The following is a 22,279-nucleotide window of genomic DNA, read 5'->3' as shown; positions in this document are numbered from 1 at the left end:
ATCTGTTTTCTCAAACGATTTGCCAGATTTGGACTCTTTGGTTCAGATTAAGAACCGTGACACAAATCGAGAGTCCGAACTGTAGCACGAGGTCCCACGCGGGCGCTGTTACACCCGTCTTCCACTTTGTTTTCTGGTCTTTCAAACCCGTCATCGATGGCTTTAGATATTGTAGGCTTGTTATAACTATAGATGGTACATTCTTATACGGTAAATACACTGGTGTGTTACTTGTAGCAACGATTGTCACTGCCAATGGCAAAATATTACCGCTTGCATTCGCTGTTGTCGACAGGGAGAGTTTGGAGTCTTGGTCGTTCTTCATTCAAAATATCAAGGAACATATTGTCATGGACCGACAGGGAGTGACTTTGATATCTGATCGAGCTGAGAGTATTTTAGCTGCTGTGAGGCGGCATTGGCTGAATCCCTCGCTCCAATTTGTTGGATATCATCGGCACTGCCTTCGACATGTTTGCAGTAACTTTAACACACATTTCAGAAATAAGGAGCTCAAACAACTTTTGTGGAAAGCAAGGAGTGCTGATCAACGACGAAAGTGTAATGGTTACTTAGACCAGATACAGGCTATTAACCAAGAAGCCATCGATTGGGTCCACAAGATGAATCCTGAGGACTGGGCCCTTGCATATGACGGTGGATATCGCTGGGGGGTATTGACCTGTAATGATGCAGAGTGTTTCAACAGCGTCTTGAAAGGTGCAAGGAACTTACCTATTTCAACTATGGTTGAATTCACATTTCGACGACTCGTCAAATATTTTGACGAGATGGGAGCCCAAGCTGAAACAGATGTACGCAATGACTTCCAATACCCTAGAGAGATGCAAAGAACTATGGAGGAGGGTATCGCAAGGGGAAATACTTTCAAGTTGATATCATATGACAGGTTAGTTCGTAATGTGAAAAAATTGTTATTATTATGTTGTTAAGTTAATTACATCTAAAAACATGAACTTTATTAGTTTGTTTCAATATTATCTTATAGGCCCCGCCGTGTATTTGAGGTGCAAACATCTTTTCGCCGTGGACGAGGTTGCAATAGACAGATTGTGCGGATGAATCAACCCACGTGCAGTTGTGGGAAATATGAGATAAGACACTATCCATGTTCTCATATGCTCGCTGTAATGTCTGAATGCGGTGACAATCCATTCCAGTACGTTGATCCAGTATACAGGCTTCCTGTATACATGAGGGTTTGGGAAACTAAATTCAACCCAATACCGCATGAAGATTATTGGGATGATCCGCAGTGGACCTTAATGCCTAATGACCTTCGTCTGCGAGAAGTAAAACGGGGTCGTACATCTATGGCTCGTATTCCGAATGAGATGGATATATCAGACAGGCGTTTGACAGCTCGTTGCAGTGAGTGCCACCAGACAGGTCATGACAAGCGAACATGTCTGGCGCGACTTGGTCGATGAAGACTATGTAATACTTACATGTTGTAATATATCATTTTGAAATTCTTCATTTGTAATAGATCATTTAATTATGTATTTTTAAATTCTTTATTTGTAAACGGGGTCGTACATTTGAAGTGTGTATTACAAAATGTGTACTTGAGTAAAAAATGTGTAATGCAAAATTGAAAATGTGTACAATTTATTCAAACTTTTATAATTTATTGAAAATGTGTACTAGTTTTTCACGGAGTACTTGATTCGAAATGTGTATTACAATATTCTATACTTAATCACGTAGTTCTTCTACCATTTCAAAGTTTCATATTTTTGAATAAATTAAATATCGAATGCTGCAATCATTGTTCACATTTTATAATTTAAAAAAGTTACAAATTTTAAAAAAATTAACCTATTATAAATTAAAATTTTAAAAATTGGAATGCTGCGGTTTTTGTTCACAATTACAAAATTTTATATGTATTTTGCAAAATTTATAATTTATTCAAACTTTTAGCATTACAAAATAAATATTTCAGTTTTGTCAAATATGCCATAAATGTAATCATTAATTTCGAATTGCTTCCGTGTAAGTGGCACATAAATTTGTCTTTTTCTCGAACCCATAACATTTACTTCATTGTATTTTACATCGTTCAGTACAAAATCAATAATTACAGTTTTCTCTGTTATTATGTTATGATTAAATGAGCTTTTGATATGGATCAATAATTTCAGTTGTACAGGCTTCATGGCACATGTACCTGAGGAGGTTCCACTGTTCAGACAGGCACATCGGGCTGACAGTATGTGGGACCGTCCGGTATGCAATAACGTTTGTTGCACTTTACGGCTACAATTAAAATACATTGCATTTTGTTGTATATTTCGGGATAATGTTATTATTTGAACTGGTAATTCTGTTGTGCAGGATGAGGCACGCACCGTGTTGACATGTCGTCGGGCAGATTCTGGATTGTGGGAGCATCCGTTGGACCATAGAGTCTTGCAGTATCTATTACGCGCGGGATTCTATGGTGTGTATCGTATTGGGCACATTCGACTGGACCACGCACTCATCACTGCTCTCGTTGAGAGGTGGCGCACAGAGACTCATACATTCCATTTCCCGATTGGGGAGGCCACCGTCACGTTGCAGGACATATCCGTCCTATATGGTCTTCGGATTGATGGCCGAGCAGTTACTAGAGTTGACTCTTCTCTCGCGACGGAGCAGTGGATAGCCCTATATGCTGAGCTATTGGGAGTAGCACCTACACCAGCAGATTTACAGGCAGGTAGAGTGAGGGTGAGGTGGCTGGCCGAGCACTTTGCTCATCTTCCAAATCATGCTCCAGATGAGTTGGTACAGCAACATACCCGAGCATATATTCTGTGGCTTATTGGGGGGGTACTTCTCCTTGATAAGTCACAGAACCTGGTCAAGCTGATGTACTTGCCATTGCTGAGAGACATTGAGGAGATTGGGCAGTACAGCTGGGGTAGCGCGGCTCTGGCATGGTTGTATAGGATGCTATGTCGAGCAGCTCAGGTGGGTACGAGGGAGATTGGAGGACCACTTGTGTTGCTACAGGTTAGTAACAATTTTATTACATGTCAATTCATATTTATAGCCATATATCAGTATTGTAATTGTATTCAAACTATTGCAGATTTGGGCATGGAAGAGATTGATTCGCATTGCCCCGTCTAGGCGGCAACCGGTTGGTCCTAGTGAGCTTCCTATGGGTGAAGGGGACATGCAGTTGCCCACCGGACCGCGAGATGGCCGGTGGAGGGTTGACATGGACCATGAGGTCGTCTCGACCCACGTAGTGGTAGTTTATAGAGACCAGCTGGACCGCATGATCGAGGGCGAGGTATGAACTTTTTTTATTGCGTTTTAGTTGTCTTCTTCATTGTATATGTTTTGAGTTTACGAGCAAAATTTAAATTATTTGTCGTCATTGTAGTTTATCTGGCAGCCTTACGCTGGGGTCCTCGATACGCTCCCCGACTACTGCCGATTGGGTCAGGAGATATGGATGGCAAGAGTGCCACTTATTTGTTTTGACGTGGTTGAGTGGCATCTCCCCCATCATGTCCTCCGACAGTTTGGTCGGGTGCAGTCCGTGCCAGATCGGTTCGACACTGAGTGGCAGTTGCACGTCACTGATAGGCGTGGCCGAGCTGGCACTGACTGGCGTCTGTTTTTTATGCGATATATACAGTTGTGGGATGCCCGCTGGGACAGTATTGTACAGGCTGACTACAGCGATGACGTGATCCCCTCTTCCGACCCTTACATGTTGTGGTATCGGCGACATACACACCTACTAGTCGGGAATCCGAGCCACGTGTCTGAGTCTGGATATCAAGGAGTTGTCCCTTATCTTGAGGCATTGGTGAGTATCATATTATGTGTCAGATAATTATTAAAATCATACTTGATTTACATTCAGTGAACTGTAGCCTAATAATACGTCTGAATGTTTGTTCAGGTGGCTGGAGCTGGGAGGTCGTTTCACTTGGCTGAGGACGCCCATTTGAGACGTGATGCACAGCATGCCTTGGAGGCCGTTGCAGAGATCCGGGAGTTATTGTACCAGGCATTCCAGGTTGCCCATCGGGGAGGTCGTTTGCATTTCGGCCACTACGGTGTACACACTTCAGCAGGTGCTCCAAACACATCAGCGCCGTCCACGTCAGCGCCTTCCACTTCAGCGTCTGCCACATCAGCTCCTTCCACACTGCCTTCGACCCCACCACATACTACCCCATACATATCTACAGATTCCCTCGACGTACTTCTTACGCAGCATACTGGCATACCTTATGTGGCTGACCCTGATTGGACACCGCCCCGATACATGCATGACGTTGTTACCCCACCCACCCAGTTAGCACCACCAGACAGTTCGACCGCGACCATGAGTACACATGATGCAGTTCTCACTGACATCTCCCACGTTGACGCTGAGGGCCATATTGAGCCCCCCCAGAGCGCGCGGGAGAGGCCGAGGTTTTGGTCGTGGCGGACGTCGCGGCAGAGGTCGGGGTGCGGGCAGAGGCAGAGGTCGAGCTCCAGCTGCAGATCCTGATATAGTTACACCAGATGATGGAGTTTCACAGCTCACAGCAGTATCCGATCTTCCGCCACAGCCAGGATCAGGGGCAGCACATGCAGTACAGGGGGAGTCACAGTCATAGGCTCCACAGCAGCCAGATATTCAGAGAGTCTACCACAGGAGACCGAGGAGAGAGGTCCACGGTCGGGGTTCTGGGACTGGGGGCAGGTTAGGGCATTAGCGGGTGTGCTGTGAAGTGTATAGTTTATTTTATTTATAGTTTTTGTTATAGTTTTTGTATATCAAACTTGTACAGATGATGTAAATGTGTCATACTTATTTCTTCGAAAAATATAATTTCACAATTTTTTATTCTTACTTGTTTTGATGATTTCCATACAAATGAAAACGAAAACAGGAAAAAAATGATAAGAATTGATAGGATTTTATGATTAAATGAGATTGGAGGACCACTTGTGTTGCTACAGGTTTGTAAAAATTTTATACAACAAAAATCTGGGAAAAAAATGTGAACATTGCATAATGGATAGTTGTGGGGAGCAATATGAACAAAAAGGAAACAAAATAAATATCTAAACAAACACAAGTATTTCAACTATCAATCGATATGAACTCATACCTTGTTCATTAAGTATCATTATTATATTCCACATCAATAATGCATGAAATCATGAAAGTCTAGTTCAAGTAGCGTTCTTCAAAATAACAATAACGGAGAGAAAGTAAAGGTAGAATTACAATAAATATTTGAAAACAATTGAAATATCTCCCTTCATTGATAAGATAAGTCGTGGATAAGCATTAAAAATTGCATGCATTACAGAAATGGTTTGGGCGTTCATCCAAACAATTTCATTCATTATCATCATCATCTGACATCTCAATATCAGATTCATACATAACATCTATGCTCCAGGCGTAGTACTGGTGTGCATCATCCATTAACCCATCTTCGGCACGCTCATTTGCGGTCTTCATTAGTCTGGACCTTTGCAAACGTTGGGTCATGCGATTAACCTCATCGCGGATACGATGCAATGCCCTTTGCAACAACTGTGGAGTGTCAGTTGGCATACGCATGGCTAACTGGCGAGGAAATTTAAGATTAACTTCACGACATAGCTCAACGAGAACGTTTGCTCGAGTTTTGCGAAATTCCCACTCAGCTCTCATGGTATTGACGGTGGCACGTGAGTAACGCAGATTTGGATTCATTGGGTATTCAAATTCATCTCCATCTGCAACCCAATAGCGACCCATTGCTGAATATAGATCAACCACCGTATATCTCATGATGATATCGCTCGAAATAGCTGTAAAACTTTTATTATGGTATGATGCGATATTTATACCATATATACACATGGTAGCTGTATGTATGAAATTATTGTAATCAACTATGCATCAGAGTTGTCACGTCAACTTTTATGACCTGAGCAACTATGCATCAACTTGATAGGAGTTGTCACTTCGACTTTTATGAATTGCACAATTGATTGTTATTCCAAAACAAAAAGTAAAAACATAAAAAAAAAATAATAAAATAAAAACCAAGCTGATCAACCGACTAAACGTCTTAAGTAGTCAAATTTCTCTGCCTGAATTTTTTTTTAAAAAATAAATGTGAAATTACAATTTCAAAATCTTTATGCTCGGCGCGGTGATACGTCCAACATTTGTCAGTGATGCTCACCAATTACTTGAACCGGTGTAATAATTTGGATGCTTTGTTTTTCAAGTTCAGATGGTATGTGACTTTGTGCAGCAATGCAGTGATGCATCTGACTTTGTGCAGCGATGCATGTGACTTTGTGCAGTGATGCAGTGATGCATGTCGCTTTATGCAGTGATGCAGTAATGCATGTGACTTTCTGACTTTGCCATGCTTATATAGTTTGTCACTTTTTTCCTCAAATTACGTGATGCATGTGACTTTCTGCAGCGCAAGTAAATGCGTTATTTTTTTTTTATCACATTGCAGAATATACAAAAAGAAACAATAAATGCAAACAGGAGAAAATAGGATGACTGTGAAGTTCATTAAGTGAAAATAAAATAAAATATAGGTTGTTTATGAAGAATATTAGTTTAAAACAAAGAAAATTTAAGGATTTAATTTCATTTATAATTTTTTGAAAATACCAATTTGTACTGAAATCGTCAATTCCAAGTCACTACTTACTGTATTAAAAAAGTAAGCATGAAAAAATAGTTTCATGAGGCGATGTGACAACTCACTGCATATTGTTTTATTTGACAACTCACTACTCCAATATGAAGGGATTGCAGTGTCATCCTCTGTCCTACAATGATGACTTTATCTGACAACCACGTCCGTGACTACATCACAGGTAAACAAAGTCACGGGTACTCAGGATTGTATGAAATAAAAAGCTAAAAAATAATATCACGGGTATCACTTGTTCCATAGTGCCCCAGCATGCATTATCGTCACTAGATCATCTCTAGTTAACCCTCAGTATGATGTCTATAAATAGCGACAACCCCAATATGATGTTTGTTCAAGTCATAACAATAGTAATATATCTACAATTACTATTATTATTTGTTTGTTTATTTTAGGAACAATGTCTTCAAGAGGTGAAGGAAGTTCACGCCAACAAAGAAATCCGAAAGTCTGGCTGCTACCTCCATTTAGTTATGACTACAAGAGCGAAAAGTACTCGAGTCCAAAGGATTATTATGCTGGTATCCGAGCAGAATGGGCGTTCAGGGTAACGGAGCAAGAAGGATTGTTTAATGATCTACGTAACTTTGGGGCACCGGTACCTCATCGTCGTTCATTAACCATGGCTAGACGAAATGTCAGTGACTATGAAAAAGCAGTTAGTAGAATTAAGAAGGAGAATAACAGAATGTTGATGCGAAGATGTCGACATTTCATGCTTCAGCTAGCCACCGAAATGACAGAAGCAAGCAACAGAGATTTGGAAGTGATTGAGCGAAATAATGTCTTAAACAATGAAAAATATCTCTCTGACTACTACATGTCAGATGAGGAATGAGAAATCAAACACCTTTATCTTTCATATATATTTGTTTGTTGTCTGGAGTGTAAGACAATGTTGTTGTTCATCTAACATACGGATGTATTTGAAGTATTTGTTTAATGAACCTGAAGTTTATGAAATAACTACATTTATAACAGCACATTTATTAGTTCATGACTTTCTTTATTGAATTGCAATGAGTTAATGAATGTTCTGGATTAACAAATGGATTAATGTATGTTGAATTATGTGAATACTTAAAACACATAAAACAGAACAGGTAGCTTGGTGAAAAGCTTCCCTTAACTGGGCTCGTGAAATAAAGATCATGTATGTAAAAAATTTCAATCTCCATAGGGAAAGAAGAAAGAGTCGCCTTCCAATTCCTGGAAGTCCAGTCAAAATGATGACTCTAGTAAGCAATTTAAAACGCAATTGGTTTACCTGAACACCAATTTGATATATGTGTGATTCTCAATTCAGAAAGTCACATGGCAACAGTGAATTCACTGATTTACCCTACAGTGAGCATGCCCTTATTTTGTGGGTATATGCAGATGGACTGTCAGGTCATATGACTTGGTGCACACACTTTGGTTTTCTCAATTTTTTGCTCGACTTTTTTATTACACTGACAACTCATTTCTTATTAATATATGTGCGATTCTCAATTCTGGATTAATGAATGGATTAATGTATGTTGAATTATGTGAATACTTAAAACACCTAAAACAGAATAGGTAGCTCGGTGAAAAGCTTCCCTTAACTGGGGCTGCTGAAATAGGGATCAATTTACAAAGAATTTCAATCTCCATCAGGAAAGAAGAAAGAGTCACCTTCCAATTCCTGAAAGTCCAGTAAAAATGATGACTCTGGTAATGAATGAGGGGTTGACAGAAAACTAAACTCGGTGAAACGAACTACCGCCTTCAATAACACATAAAACAGAACAGGTAGGTCGGTGAAAAGCTTCCCGTAACTGGGCCTCGTCAAATAGGATGCTCTACGTAAAGAATTTCAATCTCCATCAGGAAAGAAGAAAGAGTCGCCTTCCAATTCTTGTAAGTCCAGTACAAATGATGACTCTGGTAAGGAATGGGGGGTTGACAGAAAACTAAACTTTGGGTCCTGGACAAACAAGCTCAAACCCAAGTGGTTGGTCCAGTTGGGGGACTAAGTTTAAAACCCAATTGGAATTGTGTAGAAACTAGAAATTGACGATTCTCTTAGTATAGAAACTAGAATTGTAACCCATTCTAATGACGCTGATAGAAATAGTAGGTCATAACAACGAATGATGCATAGCTAACTGAAACACAACATTGCCTACATAAGCTTCATTTTTTCAAACATTGAGTAGTCAAATCGTGGAGAGAGTTGTCAGTATATGCAGATGGATTGTGAAGTCATGTGACCTGGTGCACAGGCTTTGGTTTTCTCGATATTTTGCTTGATTATTTGATACACAATGACAACTCATCTCTTATAGATATATGTGGGATTCTCAATTCAGAAAGTCACATGGCAATAGTGAATTCACTGCTTTACCTTACAGTGAGCATGCCCTTATTTTGTGGGTATATGCAGATGGATTGTGAAGTCATGTGACTTGGTGCACAGACTTTGGTTTTCTCAATTTTTTGCTCGACTTTTTTATTACAATGACAACTCATTTCTTATTAATTTATGTGCGATTCTCAATTCATAAAGTCACATGGCAACAGTGAATTCACTGATTTACCTTACAGTCAGCATGCCCTTATTTTTTGGGTATATGCAGATGGATTGTCAAGTCATGTGACTTGGTGCACAGACTTTGATTTTCTCAATTTTTTGCTCGACTTTTTTATTACAATGACAACTCATTTCTTATTAATATATGTGCGATTCTCAATTCATAAAGTCACATGGCAACAATGAATTCACTGATTTACCTTACAGTGAGCATGCCCTTATTTTGTGGGTATATGCAGATGGATTGTCAAGTCATGTGACTTGGTGCACAGACTTTGGTTTTCTCAATTTTTTGCTCGACTTTTTTATTACAATGACAACTCATTTCTTATTATCATATGTGCGATTCTCAATTCATAAAGTCACATGGCAACAGTGAATTCACTGATTTACCTTACAGTGAGCATGCCCTTATTTTGTGGGTATATGCAGATGGATTGTGAAGTCATGTGACTTGGTGCACAGACTTTGGTTTTCTCAATTTTTTGCTCGACTTTTTTATTACAATGACAACTCATTTTTTATTAATATATGTGCGATTCTCAATTCAGAAAGTCACATGGTAACAGTGAATTCACTGATTTACCTTACAGTGAGCATGCCTTTATTTTGTCGGTATATGCAGATGGATTGTCAAGTCATGTGACTTGGTGCACAATATTTCCTTTTTTCTGATTTTTCATTCTACTGACAACTCATACCTTGTTCGTTTATGTGGGATTGTCATGCAAGGCCATATTTCTAAAGCTGTTCATAACCAACTATATAAACGACTAAAGGTGAAGACACAACCTTACAACTCATTTCGCTCTACGAAATTATCATTCATTTGTTTAAAAAAATTAGCATGGCTACATGGTTCATGGGAGGGAGTGGGAATCGCAGAGGTGGTAGGAACTTAAAGGGGTGACAGTTCACGACGAGGAGGGGGAAGGGGAAGTGGCGATGCTGAAGATGAAACACCATTTGCTTCGTTAGATGCCTCTTGTGCTTATCATGATAGGTTTGGGAAGAGACATTTTGTCATGCCCAAGTACTATTGAGATCCATGTGGTTTGGTGGAGGAACCATCAGATAATCAAATAGGATATGGTTTAGCAAACACTAGACTTCTGAAATGGCCCGCACTATTTATAGAGCGAGTCCAAATGGAAAGATTATGTCGGGAAAATCGATTGGAGGTGCCAAAAGCACGTTCTGTTGAGATCCAAAAGGAAGATCCTGATAATGTTGATCGACTATGTGAAAGACTACAACGTGAGATTTCTCAAATGAACCGTAGGTTAGCCCGCGATATGCAGCTATACATAGTTAAGAAGGATGCCCAAAAGAACAAGACAGAACCAAATGATGCAGCTATCAAGGGTATCATGGAGGATCCTCAGCTTGTCTCTGATGCTGAGCTTTCGGATTGTTCAGACTCTGAGCTACCTACCGATTTAAGCGCGAATTAGGTGTTAATGTCTACACTTCGGCAATATTAGGTCATGCATTAATATGTAATGTTTGTGTTAGAGTAAGTGTTTCCGTAATGAGTTGGTCAGATTGTCTGGCTAATATTTGTCTGTCTAACTGTTATGTTTATCTATGTATTGTGTGTTCAGTTCATGGTGTCCACAATGTATTGTTGTTCAAGACTTATGTTTGTACTACTTATGTATTTTTGTGGGAGACTTATGTGTTTTTTCCTCAAGGTTTTATGAATTACATTATCAGCTTCTAACCCAAAACAAAGACAACAGAAAAAAATATATATATTATTTACATGAAAACGACTTTAGTAAAGCCAAAACAAAATTTTGAATAACACATTCTAACCCAAAACAAAGAGAAGAGAAAAAAATAAAAAATAAAAAAATTTACATGAAAATGGCTTTAGTAAAGTGAAAAAAAAAAATTTGAATTACATTATCACCTTCTAACCCAAAATAAAGACAAAAGAAAAAATATATATATATTTAAATAAAAAAAGATTTATTAAAGCCCAAACAAATTACTGAATAACACCTTCTAACGCAAAACAAAGAAATAATAATTAAAAAAAAATTGACATCAAAACGGCTTTACTAAAGCTCAAAAAATTTATCAATTACATTATTACCTTCTAACCCAAAACAAACACAAGGAAAAACAAAAGAAATTTACTTTAGTCAAACAAAATAAAAAAATGCTGAATTACACATTCTAACCCAAAATAAAGACAAAAGGAAAGAAAAAAAAATTAATATGAGAACGGTTTTAGTAAAAGAATTTTAACCAAAAAAATTATTCTGAAATATATTATCACCAAAACAATGACAACATAAACAAAAAAACGAAAATTTTTTCTTTAAAGTTCAGTAAAATTGAAATTAAAAAAAAAATTACGCTAAAAGCACGGTTCATAAAAAAATTTGGCAAAAAACCGTGGTTCTAAAGAGTGAGATGAAATTTTTTTTTCATAAAACGTGGGTTTTGATGAACTCGTGGTTAAAGACAAAAGGAAAGAAAAAAAAATTAATATGAGAACGGTTTTAGTAAAAGAATTTTAACCAAAAAAATTATTCTGAAATATATTATCACCAAGACAATGACAACATAAACAAAAGAACGAAAAATTTTTCTTTAAAGTTCAGTAAAATTGAAATTAAAAAAACAATTACGCTAAAAGCACGGTTCATAAAAAAATTTGGCAAAAAACCGTGGTTCTAAAGAGTGAGATGAAATTTTTTTTCATAAAACGTGGGTTTTGATGAACTCGTGGTTAAGGACAAAAGGAAAGAAAAAAAAATTAATATGAGAACGGTTTTAGTAAAAGAATTTTAACCAAAAAAACTATTCTGAAATATATTATCACCAAAACAATGACAACATAAACAAAAGAATGAAAATTTTTTCTTTAAAGTTCAGTAAAATTGAAATTAAAAAAAAAATTACGCTAAAAGCACGGTTCATAAAAAAATTTGGCAAAAAACCGTGGTTCTAAAGAGTGAGATGAATTTTTTTTTTTCATAAAACGTGGGTTTTGATGAACTCGTGGTTAAAGACAAAAGGAAAGAAAAAAAAATTAATATGAGAACGGTTTTAGTAAAAGAATTTTAACCAAAAAAATTATTCTGAAATATATTATCACCAAGACAATGACAACATAAACAAAAGAACGAAAAATTTTTCTTTAAAGTTTAGTAAAATTGAAATTAAAAAAAAAATTACGCTAAAAGCACGGTTCATAAAAAAATTTGGCAAAAAACCGTGGTTCTAAAGAGTGAGATGAAATTTTTTTTTCATAAAACGTGCGTTTTGATGAACTCGTGGTTACAAAGAGCGAGTTCATTAGAAATTTTTTTTTTGCTAAACTCATGCTTACAAACAGCGAGTTCACCTTTTTGATAAACTCGTGTTTTCAAAGAGCGATTTCAGCAGAAATTTTTTTTTGCTAAACTCGTGCTTACAAACAGCGAGTTCAAAGGAAAGAAATTAAATCAAGCTCGCGTTTTCTAACAGCGAGTTCTTAATTAAACTCGCTTTTCCTAACAGCGAGTTTAAACTTTTACTGATTTCAGGCGACAAGGGTGGAAAAGTGTTGAACTCGCGATTGTGAACCGCGAGTTAGCTCATTTTGAGAATTCTTTCAAAACTAGACTTAGTTTGGGAATTCCCTTCTTATTTTGGCTTATTTAGGGAAATGCCCCCATCTTTCACATCTCTATAGTTTCTGTACCGGGAGATCTACTTTGAATGGTCATCCTCAGATGAGTAATTGAGAAAGATTGCTCTAAAATCAAGACTTCTACTTCTGCCGCTCCCTCCAAGGTCTTCTTCTGATTATGCAAACGCACTTCAATGTCAAGGTAATCTTTCTCTCTCTCTCTCTCTCTCTCTCTGGTTTTCTGGTTCCTGTTTGTTGGTGTCTTGCCAACTCTTTTTATTGATGTACATTGTTGTGTTTACTTTGCAACAAATTCAATTTCATCAATAAATTTCCCTTTTCCTGATCAAAAAAATAAAAAAACAAAAGAAATTCTGAAGAACACAATGTACGGCTTTTGTCCAGAATATTTAGCCCAAATACATGGACCCTGTTTAGACATAGAAGTGAAATATAAAGGCTTGTTGAGTTGAGTTGACTTTTGAGAACCATCAAACAAACATTTCAGACCTTCAGTACTAGTGAACAATGACTTCACAGTTTATTGTTTGCTTAAAAATGGTTTCACATATTTCTCTTATATTCAGAAAGCACAGGCTGCTTTTGAAGAGCGATCTGAGAACCAATTAACTTTATCTCGATGGAAGCTCTGTTAATGCTCACCCTTTAGCTTGTGTGCACCTTAGTTTGTGTGTGCATGCTTGATGCTAGATGAAGTACCAATAGAACTCACCTTCATAATTATCATAATTAATTTGTTTTTTTGTTGCAGCAAGTATTGCTAGCAGTGAAGAAGGCTGAGATTGTACAGAGGTGTGCTTGCTGTCCTTAGTGTTTCTGAACAGGAGCCTCACTTTACACTATTTGGATGCTAATTTAAATAAAGTTCATGTTTACATTTTAGTTTGGCTTTGAATTAGTCATCTAAATTCGACATTGCGATATACTTGATTGTATTGTACATTTTCATAATACCTTGTGATCTATAGAAGAAAGTCTTTTCAACTCTAATGCTCCTATTCCAATCGGTTAAATTACTTTGCTGGATAGAGTTAGCAAAAACTACTTTATTCACTCCTATTCCAAGAAGAACAAGTCGGAAAAGCTCATCTTTTAATTATTTGATAGAGTAATTGTTTGAGAATTGGGGTTTTAATAATTATATTTTTGTGTTCTCATCCAATTCAAGGAGGACTGTCTACGTGCTTGTGCACACATACATTAGTAGTAATTTTCCACCTAACAAAAACCATAACAAAACAATTGGGATTTGGGAGCAAATTTAGCAGGAATAGACAATTTGACTGAAACAGAGCAGTAAAATTGCAGCCCAACTCCATTTACCAGTAACTGTAAAAACACTGCTAACTGTGCTATTGAACTGTTGTAAGGTTCTTTAATGGACAGCTCACTTGTCTTCTAAATTCTTATCATTATATCTGTCATCATCATTATCATCATTATTTATACATGTAGACTCATTGCCTTTGTCTGTCTATGTGAAAATTCAGTGAGTCAAGCCTGTGCATAACATTTTTCTCAAGAAAAGGAAAGAATATCAAAAGGAAAAGGAAAAGGAAAAGAGAAAAAGGAGCTAGTATATGCTCTTTGCCACCTGTCATCCCTGGAAGCAAAGTATCAAACATTGTGCCAGCATACAACAAACGAAGAAAAGAATATTTTCATCTTCTTAACAATAGAATATTGGGGTTTCCATCTCCATTGTGAAGCCTGCATCAGCTATTTGCCTTTCCCGCAATTGTTTACAGAAAGAGAGGTAAGCTTTGAATTCTAGCTTTGCCCTTTTCAATAATTTATGAAATTGAATATATAAATAATGCTAACTGTTGCCCATTGCTTATTTTATTCATAATGCAAAGGTAACTATGTCTGAGTTAAGTTGAATTGTGTATGTCTACATGAGCTAAGTTGCATTGCATTTTATTCATAATGCAGAAACGTAAGGTGCACTAAAAATCTAAATATTTTGGCATTTTCTTTACCTTAATGACATGTGAGTTGCGATTAGCATGACCCACAATTCATATATGTAAACACACAAAAACCAACTTAGCTCAAGAATAGTAGTTCTTTTTTAGTGACCTTTTAGTATGTAATTTTTTCCCCCCCGTATCTGAAGTATTAAATAGCTCTAAATTGTGCTCCAAATAACACCATATTGTTCATGCAAAAAATAAAAAATAAAAGGCAAGAAAGAAAGATGAAGAAAGAAATAAATCATCTTCAATATTCATCATGTAAGTTTGTTTCGGCGAAAAAAGTTGTTCTCATATTTTAGAGTTTGGTACAATGGAACATAGAAGTCAATGGAAGATGTTTTTCAGCATTCAAGAAGATGACCTAATTTGGATGGAAAATGTTTTTCATTTTTTAAAAGTAGAAAACATTGCAGAAACATTTTCCGGATCTAACGAGACATACCAATCTTACCAATGACACCACAGCCCTACCATATCCTTTAGCTACCATAGAATATCAAAGATTCAATGTCAAAAATTCAATCCAAAGATTTTAAGTGTAAGAAGTAGATCCAGACACAAGTTTTCTTGTTATTAATAACAGTAATATTCTAGCAAATTTCAGTGTTGCTTGTTCAATATTTTTCCTCAGACATGGCAGATATTTTGATTTACATTGTAGAAAAGTTAATGTTGTTAAATTGTTTGTGAAGCCAGTTAAACATCAATTCAATTGTCTGATTTATCAAAAGAAAAAGGTTGGAAGTCTAAGAAGTGAAGTTGAAACATTAGAGGCTACGAGAGATAGGATTCAGGGATTCATTTATCTAGCAATTACGATTAGAGAAGAAATTCATGAAGATGTCAAGCACTAGATTGAAAAACTTAATGGGTTCATAGGAAGGGCTAAAGAGTCTTTGGAAGGTGGAAGTAATGTGAACGAGAGTGTTTTAATAGGTGGTTTTCTTAGTTGGTCACACTTTTGTTTTTCCATATTTATTTATTTTTTTTTGGACAGATGATTTGGTCACATGTTTCTGGCTAGGAAAAGAAGCAAAAGATAAAACGGATGAGGGTAAAATGCTATGGAAAGAAAGCAACTTCAATAACAAATCCAGCTCTACACGTCCCTTGGGGATATAATTCATACCCTTAGAAAGGCTCTTGACTTATGAGACCACGAATTTGGCAATGTCAAATGACAAAATCAATTTCTTCGGAATACATGGTATTGGAGGTTGTTCGAAAGACAACTTTGGTAAGAGAAATTAGCAAAAAAAAGAGAAGCTAAATTGGATAAGCTTTTGATGGCTATAGTGTCTTGGCACCCAGACATTAAAAATATTCAAGATCAAATAGCTGACATGTTGGGTTTGAGAATAATTGATTGGCCAAATGAAACTGAAAGATCAATTATATAATGTGCAAGACTCGAGGATGTGAACAGGATCCTTATTATATTGGATGATGCTTTCAGAAACACTGCTAACTCTGCCATTGAGCTGTTATTTGTGAAACTGCATCTTCATTATGTATTTCGTTTGGGACTCCGAGACTCATTACTAAGGCCGAACAATATGAAAATGTTCAGACACATAAGTCCAAACAGAGAGTCACTGATACGACATAGCTTGTCGTATGGTTAAATTTTGTTCGGTCCTATTAGTTCGAATAAATGTAAAATGTTCGGTTATTTAGTGTCAAACATTCAATCTATTCAAGCCTCTTCAAGCTCAGTCCAGCCAACAATAACCCACAAAGACATGGGGTCAACCATCCAAATAAAGTCAAAGAACTTTAAGGTGGCTTGGCAGCAGCCCAAGAAAAAAAGCCTCCAGACCGGTCCACTTTTGGCTCATTTCAGCAGCGGAACAACCCCAAAACACATGGGCAAGTGCCTCATGGACTTGGTACAAAACTCAAAGCAAACAATGGCTTAAATTCATTACTGAAGCAAAGCAAGAGTCATTTCACCCCAACAAAACGAGCCTTCCAACCTTTTCAGCAGTAGCCCACGGCTGCCCAACCGCAATCTAAAGCTTGGGAGACAAGCTAGAGTTGAGCCTAGTACCTCCCAGGCTTGGTCCAACCTTACTCGGCCTTGAGAGATCAACCTAGCCCGATTCAGCAAAGGCCATTTTCGACCCATTTCTCCCTAAAAAATTGAGGGACTAGATCATTGCGATGATCTTCAGATATGTTGATAAGTGGCCAACTCATATCTAAGGGGGATACTTTTGGAGTAGTGGTTTGGTAGGTATGAAATCTAGTAGAGGCAACAAAGGATAAAGAGCCAGTTGTCCTATAGACTTTTGGATACTTAGGACAGATATGTGCTATCAACTTCATATTGGCTGAGTTCCTTTCACTTATATCACCCTTTTTCAATTCTATTTAGCAACAGTTATAAACAACTCTCACTGCGAAAAATTACTACTTTTGGTAAGATCCTATTTACTACTTTTGGCAACAATCTAAACAGCTCACAAATCTGTCTTATAAGCATTCAATGCCCTTAAACCCTTGTCAAAATATGATTAACCCTAGGGGAAGCTCAAGGCCCCCTTTCTAGGCCATGACTGACACCCCTGCAACAATGTGCAAATATATTAATTTTCGGTAAACGGTGAGATTCAAACACAGTATCTATTGCATGCTATAATACCATGATTTTGAATTGTTAACCACCTTCATCTAAAAGCTTAAACTATTAGAGAAAGAGATAAATTTAATTATGTTTTCAACACACCCCTCACATGTGGCCAAACTTTCTTTCATAAGTTGGCCAAAGACGTGCAAATATTTTAATTCTTGGGTTGGTAGTGAGGTTGAAACACAGGATCTATTGCGTGCTCTAATGCTATGTTAGATTGTGCTGGAAATTTGTGTTAATGCATATAATAAGATAGTGGCATATGATAGTGGTGTTGGTGGTAGATAGTGGCATGTATATAATATGATAGTGGTAGATAGTGGTAATATATAATATGTAAGTGGCATATAATGGGTTATAATGATGTTTGTAATATCTCCTATATAAGGAGTGTCATTTGGTCTTGTAAAATAAGAAGTTTTGAATATAACAGAAATATATTCCTTCTTCCTCATATTTTCGGAGTTCTTCTTCCTCATATTTTCTAAGTTGGTATCAGAGCTACAAAAAACACAGCAGCCCTAAAACCGTCATAGCCATGTCGGAAGTCACGTCCGAAACCACTTCAACCCCTGCCGCTGCCATTCCGGTGAAAACGTCAAACTCTCACTCTGTCCAAATCACCACCATCCGCCTAAATGGTGATAATTTTCTCCGCTGGTCACAATCTGTTCGGATGTATATCCGTGGGCAAGGAAAGATCGGTTACATCACTGGTGACAAGAAGGCTCCTGCTGTTAATGATCCGCTGTTCGACAGTTGGGACGCTGAAAATTCCATGGTTATGACATGGTTGGTCAATTCCATGGAGGAGGATATAAGCTCTAATTACATGTGCTATCCTACTGCACAAGAATTGTGGGATAATGTTAGTCAGATGTATTCTGACCTAGGAAATCAATCTCAAGTTTTCGAATTAACTTTGAAGTTGGGAGAGATTCGTCAAGGAGATGATTCCGTCACCAAATATTTCAATTCGTTGAAAAGGTTGTGGCAGGATCTTGACATCTTCAACACATACGAATGGAAATCGGTTGACGACTGCAACCACCACAAGAAAACTGTGGAAGACAGCCGTATTTACAAGTTTCTTGCCGGTCTCAACATTGAGTTCGATGAAGTGCGAGGAAGAATTATTGGCAGACCTCCTCTCCCATCCATTGGCGAAGTATTTGCCGAAGTCAGAAGGGAAGAGAGCCGAAGGAGCGTCATGCTTAAGAAAAAAGGTACTGGTGAATCAATTGAAATTTCTGCTTTAATTAGCGATGCTGCGGCCAACAAGGCTGCAAATTACCAGCGCAGGTTTGATGATAAGCCACGGGTCTGGTGTGATTTTTGCAACAAGCCTCGCCATACACGCGAAACGTGTTGGAAGATCCATGGCAAACCTGTCAACTGGAAAAGCAGCAAACAAGGAGAGAAGAATCGTGGCTTTCCTACCGCTAATGAAGCCGATTCAGGTCCCTTCAACAAAGAGCAGATTGATCAACTCTTAAAGCTGATAAAATCCAACTCCTCATCCGGTACTCCTAGTGTTTTATTGGCACAAACAGGTAGAAATCCTAAAGCCTTCTCTTGCCTAAACTTTTCTCCGTGGATCATAGATTCCGGTGCCTCCGATCACATGACTAGTTTTTCCCATTTATTTAGTACCTATTTCCCTTGTTCTGGTCATGACAAAATCAGAATAGCCGATGGTAGTTTTTCACCTATTGCAGGAAAAGGATTTATTAAACTAACTGAGAAAATTAATCTCAATACTGTTCTTCACGTCCCCAACTTAGCCTGTAACCTTTTGTCTGTCAGTAAACTATCTAAGGATTCTAATTGTCGTGTTACATTTTTTGAATCCCATTGTGAATTTCAGGACCAGAACTCGGGGATGATGATTGGGCGTGCTAGGATGCTTGAAGGTCTTTACTACTTTGATGAAGTACCTGTTAGTAATAAAAAAGCTCAGAGCTTTAATAGTACTAGTTCAATCTCTGTTCGAGAAAAAATAATGCTATGGCACTATAGGCTAGGACATCCTAGTTTTCTTTATCTGAAACATTTATTTCCAGAATTATTTAAAGGGATTGATTGTTCTTCTTTTCATTGTGAAAGTTGCATTTTTGTAAAATTTCATCGCTCTACTTATTTGCCAAAACCTTACCAGGCTTCCAAACCTTTTTATTTGATTCATAGTGATGTTTGGGGCCCTTCTAAAATCACTACTCTTTCTGGTAAAAGATGGTTTGTTACATTTATTGATGACCATACCCGCTTATGTTGGATTTATTTGATGAATAAAAAATCTGACGTGAAAAATTTATTCACAAATTTTTACAATATGATTGAAAACCAATTTCAAACCAAAATTGGTATTTTACATTCTGATAATGGAACAGAATATTTCAATGAGCAGTTGGGTGAGTTTTTGGAAAAAAAATGGGATTTTTCATCAATCTACATGTCGGGATACCCCTCAACAAAATGGCATTGCAGAACGAAAAAATAAACATCTACTTGAAGTAGCACGTGCTATAATGTTTTACATGCATGTTCCTAAATATTTATGGGGTGAAGCAATTTTAACAGCCTCTTATTTGATAAACAGGATGCCTACAAAGGTGTTAACATACAAAACACCTTTCGATTGTCTCAAAACTTTTTTTCCTGACACGAGGTTGTTTTCTGATTTACCCGCCAAAGTTTTTGGATGTACTGCCTATGTTCATGTTCCTAGTCAATTTCGTTCAAAACTTGACCCTCGTGCTATAAAATGTGTTTTTTTGGGTTATTCCTCAAACAAAAAGGGGTATAAGTGTTTCGATCCTCAAACCAAGAAATTTCATGTGAGTATGGATGTGTCATTTGTGGAAACAAAATCCTATTTCCCCAACACTTTTCTTCAGGGGGAGACAAGTGGAGTAGAAGACCGTTTTTGGGATATTTCTATCCCGCTCCCCAATGTCATTTATCCTACACAAAAACCACATCTGTCTGATAATGATCACTTAGGAGAACCAAGTTCTATGGTGCCTAGTCAAGAAGATTCTTGTTTAGGGGGAGAAGTACTACAAAATGATCTAAATCCCGAGCTTCAGGTTTATACTAGGAAGCGATTTCATCTGAGGAATAATGACCCGAATGTCCATCCTAATGACCCGAATGTCCACCCGAGTTCTGGTATCGAAATTTTAGGTAATCCTATTCCTTCTATTTCCGACCTTGATGTTCCTATAGCAATTAGGAAAGGTGTCCGAAATTGCATTAAACATCCTATTGCAAATTACCTCTCCTATCAAAGACTGTCTAAAAACCATAGAGCTTTCACATCTAGGATTTCACACTTGTTTGTTCCAAGGAATATACAGGAAGCATTGGATGATCCGAATTGGAAATTAGCAGTCATGGAGGAGATGAATGCTTTAAGGAGAAGTGGTACTTGGGAGATAGTTGATCTACCCAAAGACAAGAAAACAGTTGGGTGTAAATGGGTGTTTACGATAAAATGTAACGCAGATGGAAGCGTTGAGAGATACAAGGCGAGACTGGTGGCTAAAGGCTTCACTCAAACTTATGGGATCGACTATCAGGAGACGTTTGCTCCTGTTGCTAAAATAAATTCCATCAGAGTACTGTTATCTCTTGCAGTAAATTCAGATTGGCCTCTACATCAACTTGACATTAAAAATGCATTTCTCAATGGTGATCTTGAAGAGGAGGTGTTCATGAGCCTACCGCCGGGATTTGAGCAGAGACTTGGAAGCGACAGAGTATGCAGATTGAACAAGTCATTATACGGACTCAAACAATCACCAAGAGCATGGTTTGAACGCTTTGGGAAGGCAGTTATCAGTTGTGGCTTCTCGCAGAGTCAAGCAGATCACACAATATTTTATAAACATTCAAAAAACAGTAAAATTGCAATTTTGATTGTTTATGTTGATGACATCATTTTAACTGGTAATGATGAAGCAGAGTTAGCAGCCCTCAAAGAGAAACTCGCAAAAGAATTTCACATTAAGGATCTGGGAGCCCTCAAGTATTTCCTCGGAATGGAATTTGCAAGATCCAAGGAAGGTATATTCGTTAATCAGAGAAAATATGTTCTTGATCTCCTTGGAGAAACAGGTATGCTTGGTTGTAAGATGGTGGAGACTCCGATCGAGCCTAACTTGAAGTTACAAGCTGCTAAGGCTGAAGAAGTCAAAGAGAGGGAACAATATCAGCGACTTGTCGGGAAATTGATTTATTTGTCTCATACGCGGCCTGATATTGCATTTGCAGTCAGCATGGTAAGTCAGTTCATGCACTCACCAGGGGCAGAGCACTTTGAGGCCGTTTATAAGATCTTAAGATATTTGAAAGGAACTCCAGGGAGAGGCTTACTGTTCAAGAAACATGGACATCTTCAAGTTGAAGTATACACAGATGCAGACTGGGCAGGAAGTGTTACAGACAGGAGATCAACATCCGGATACTGCTCCTTTGTAGGTGGGAACCTAGTTACATGGCGGAGTAAAAAACAGAATGTGGTAGCTAGAAGTAGTGCAGAAGCAGAGTTCAGAGCTGTTGCCCATGGAATCTGTGAAGTAATGTGGATTAAAAGAATTCTTGAAGAATTAAAGCTTTCTCACCCGACACCTATGAAGGTCTATTGTGACAACAAAGCAGCTATATCTATAGCTCATAATCCAGTTCTACATGATCGCACAAAACATATAGAAGTGGATAAACATTTCATCAAGGAGAAAATCAATGCTGGCA

General features: G+C 37.6%; 1 protein-coding gene and 1 long non-coding RNA gene across 9 annotated transcripts in view; one reads left to right on the top strand and one right to left on the bottom strand.

Moving 5' to 3' along the window:
* Positions 1-22,279, bottom strand: part of LOC145798625 (uncharacterized) — a 217,928-nt gene that overhangs the window by 88,606 nt on the left and 107,043 nt on the right. The window lies entirely within an intron of this gene.
* The window catches only part of LOC114274098 (disease resistance protein At4g27190-like), an 82,580-nt gene that overhangs the window by 22,295 nt on the left and 38,006 nt on the right, over positions 1-22,279 (top strand). Inside the window, exons 1-3 of one of the 3 annotated variants that reach the window (XR_014339790.1) lie at positions 12,942-13,094; positions 13,665-13,705; positions 14,404-14,669. The gene's annotated coding sequence lies outside the window, so the exon portion shown is untranslated. Of the gene's footprint in view, positions 1-12,941; positions 13,095-13,664; positions 13,904-14,403; positions 14,670-22,279 lie in introns of those variants that run through there. The other 2 variants (XR_014339791.1, XR_014339789.1) reach the window with 2 other exon arrangements.

This window comes from Camellia sinensis, chromosome 9 (assembly GCF_055761805.1).
Source record: "Camellia sinensis isolate YWXY chromosome 9, ASM5576180v1, whole genome shotgun sequence".
NCBI lineage: Eukaryota > Viridiplantae > Streptophyta > Magnoliopsida > Ericales > Theaceae > Camellia > Camellia sinensis.
The sequence above is the reverse complement of the archived record's forward strand: the minus strand, read 5'-3'. Positions and strand labels throughout refer to the sequence as shown.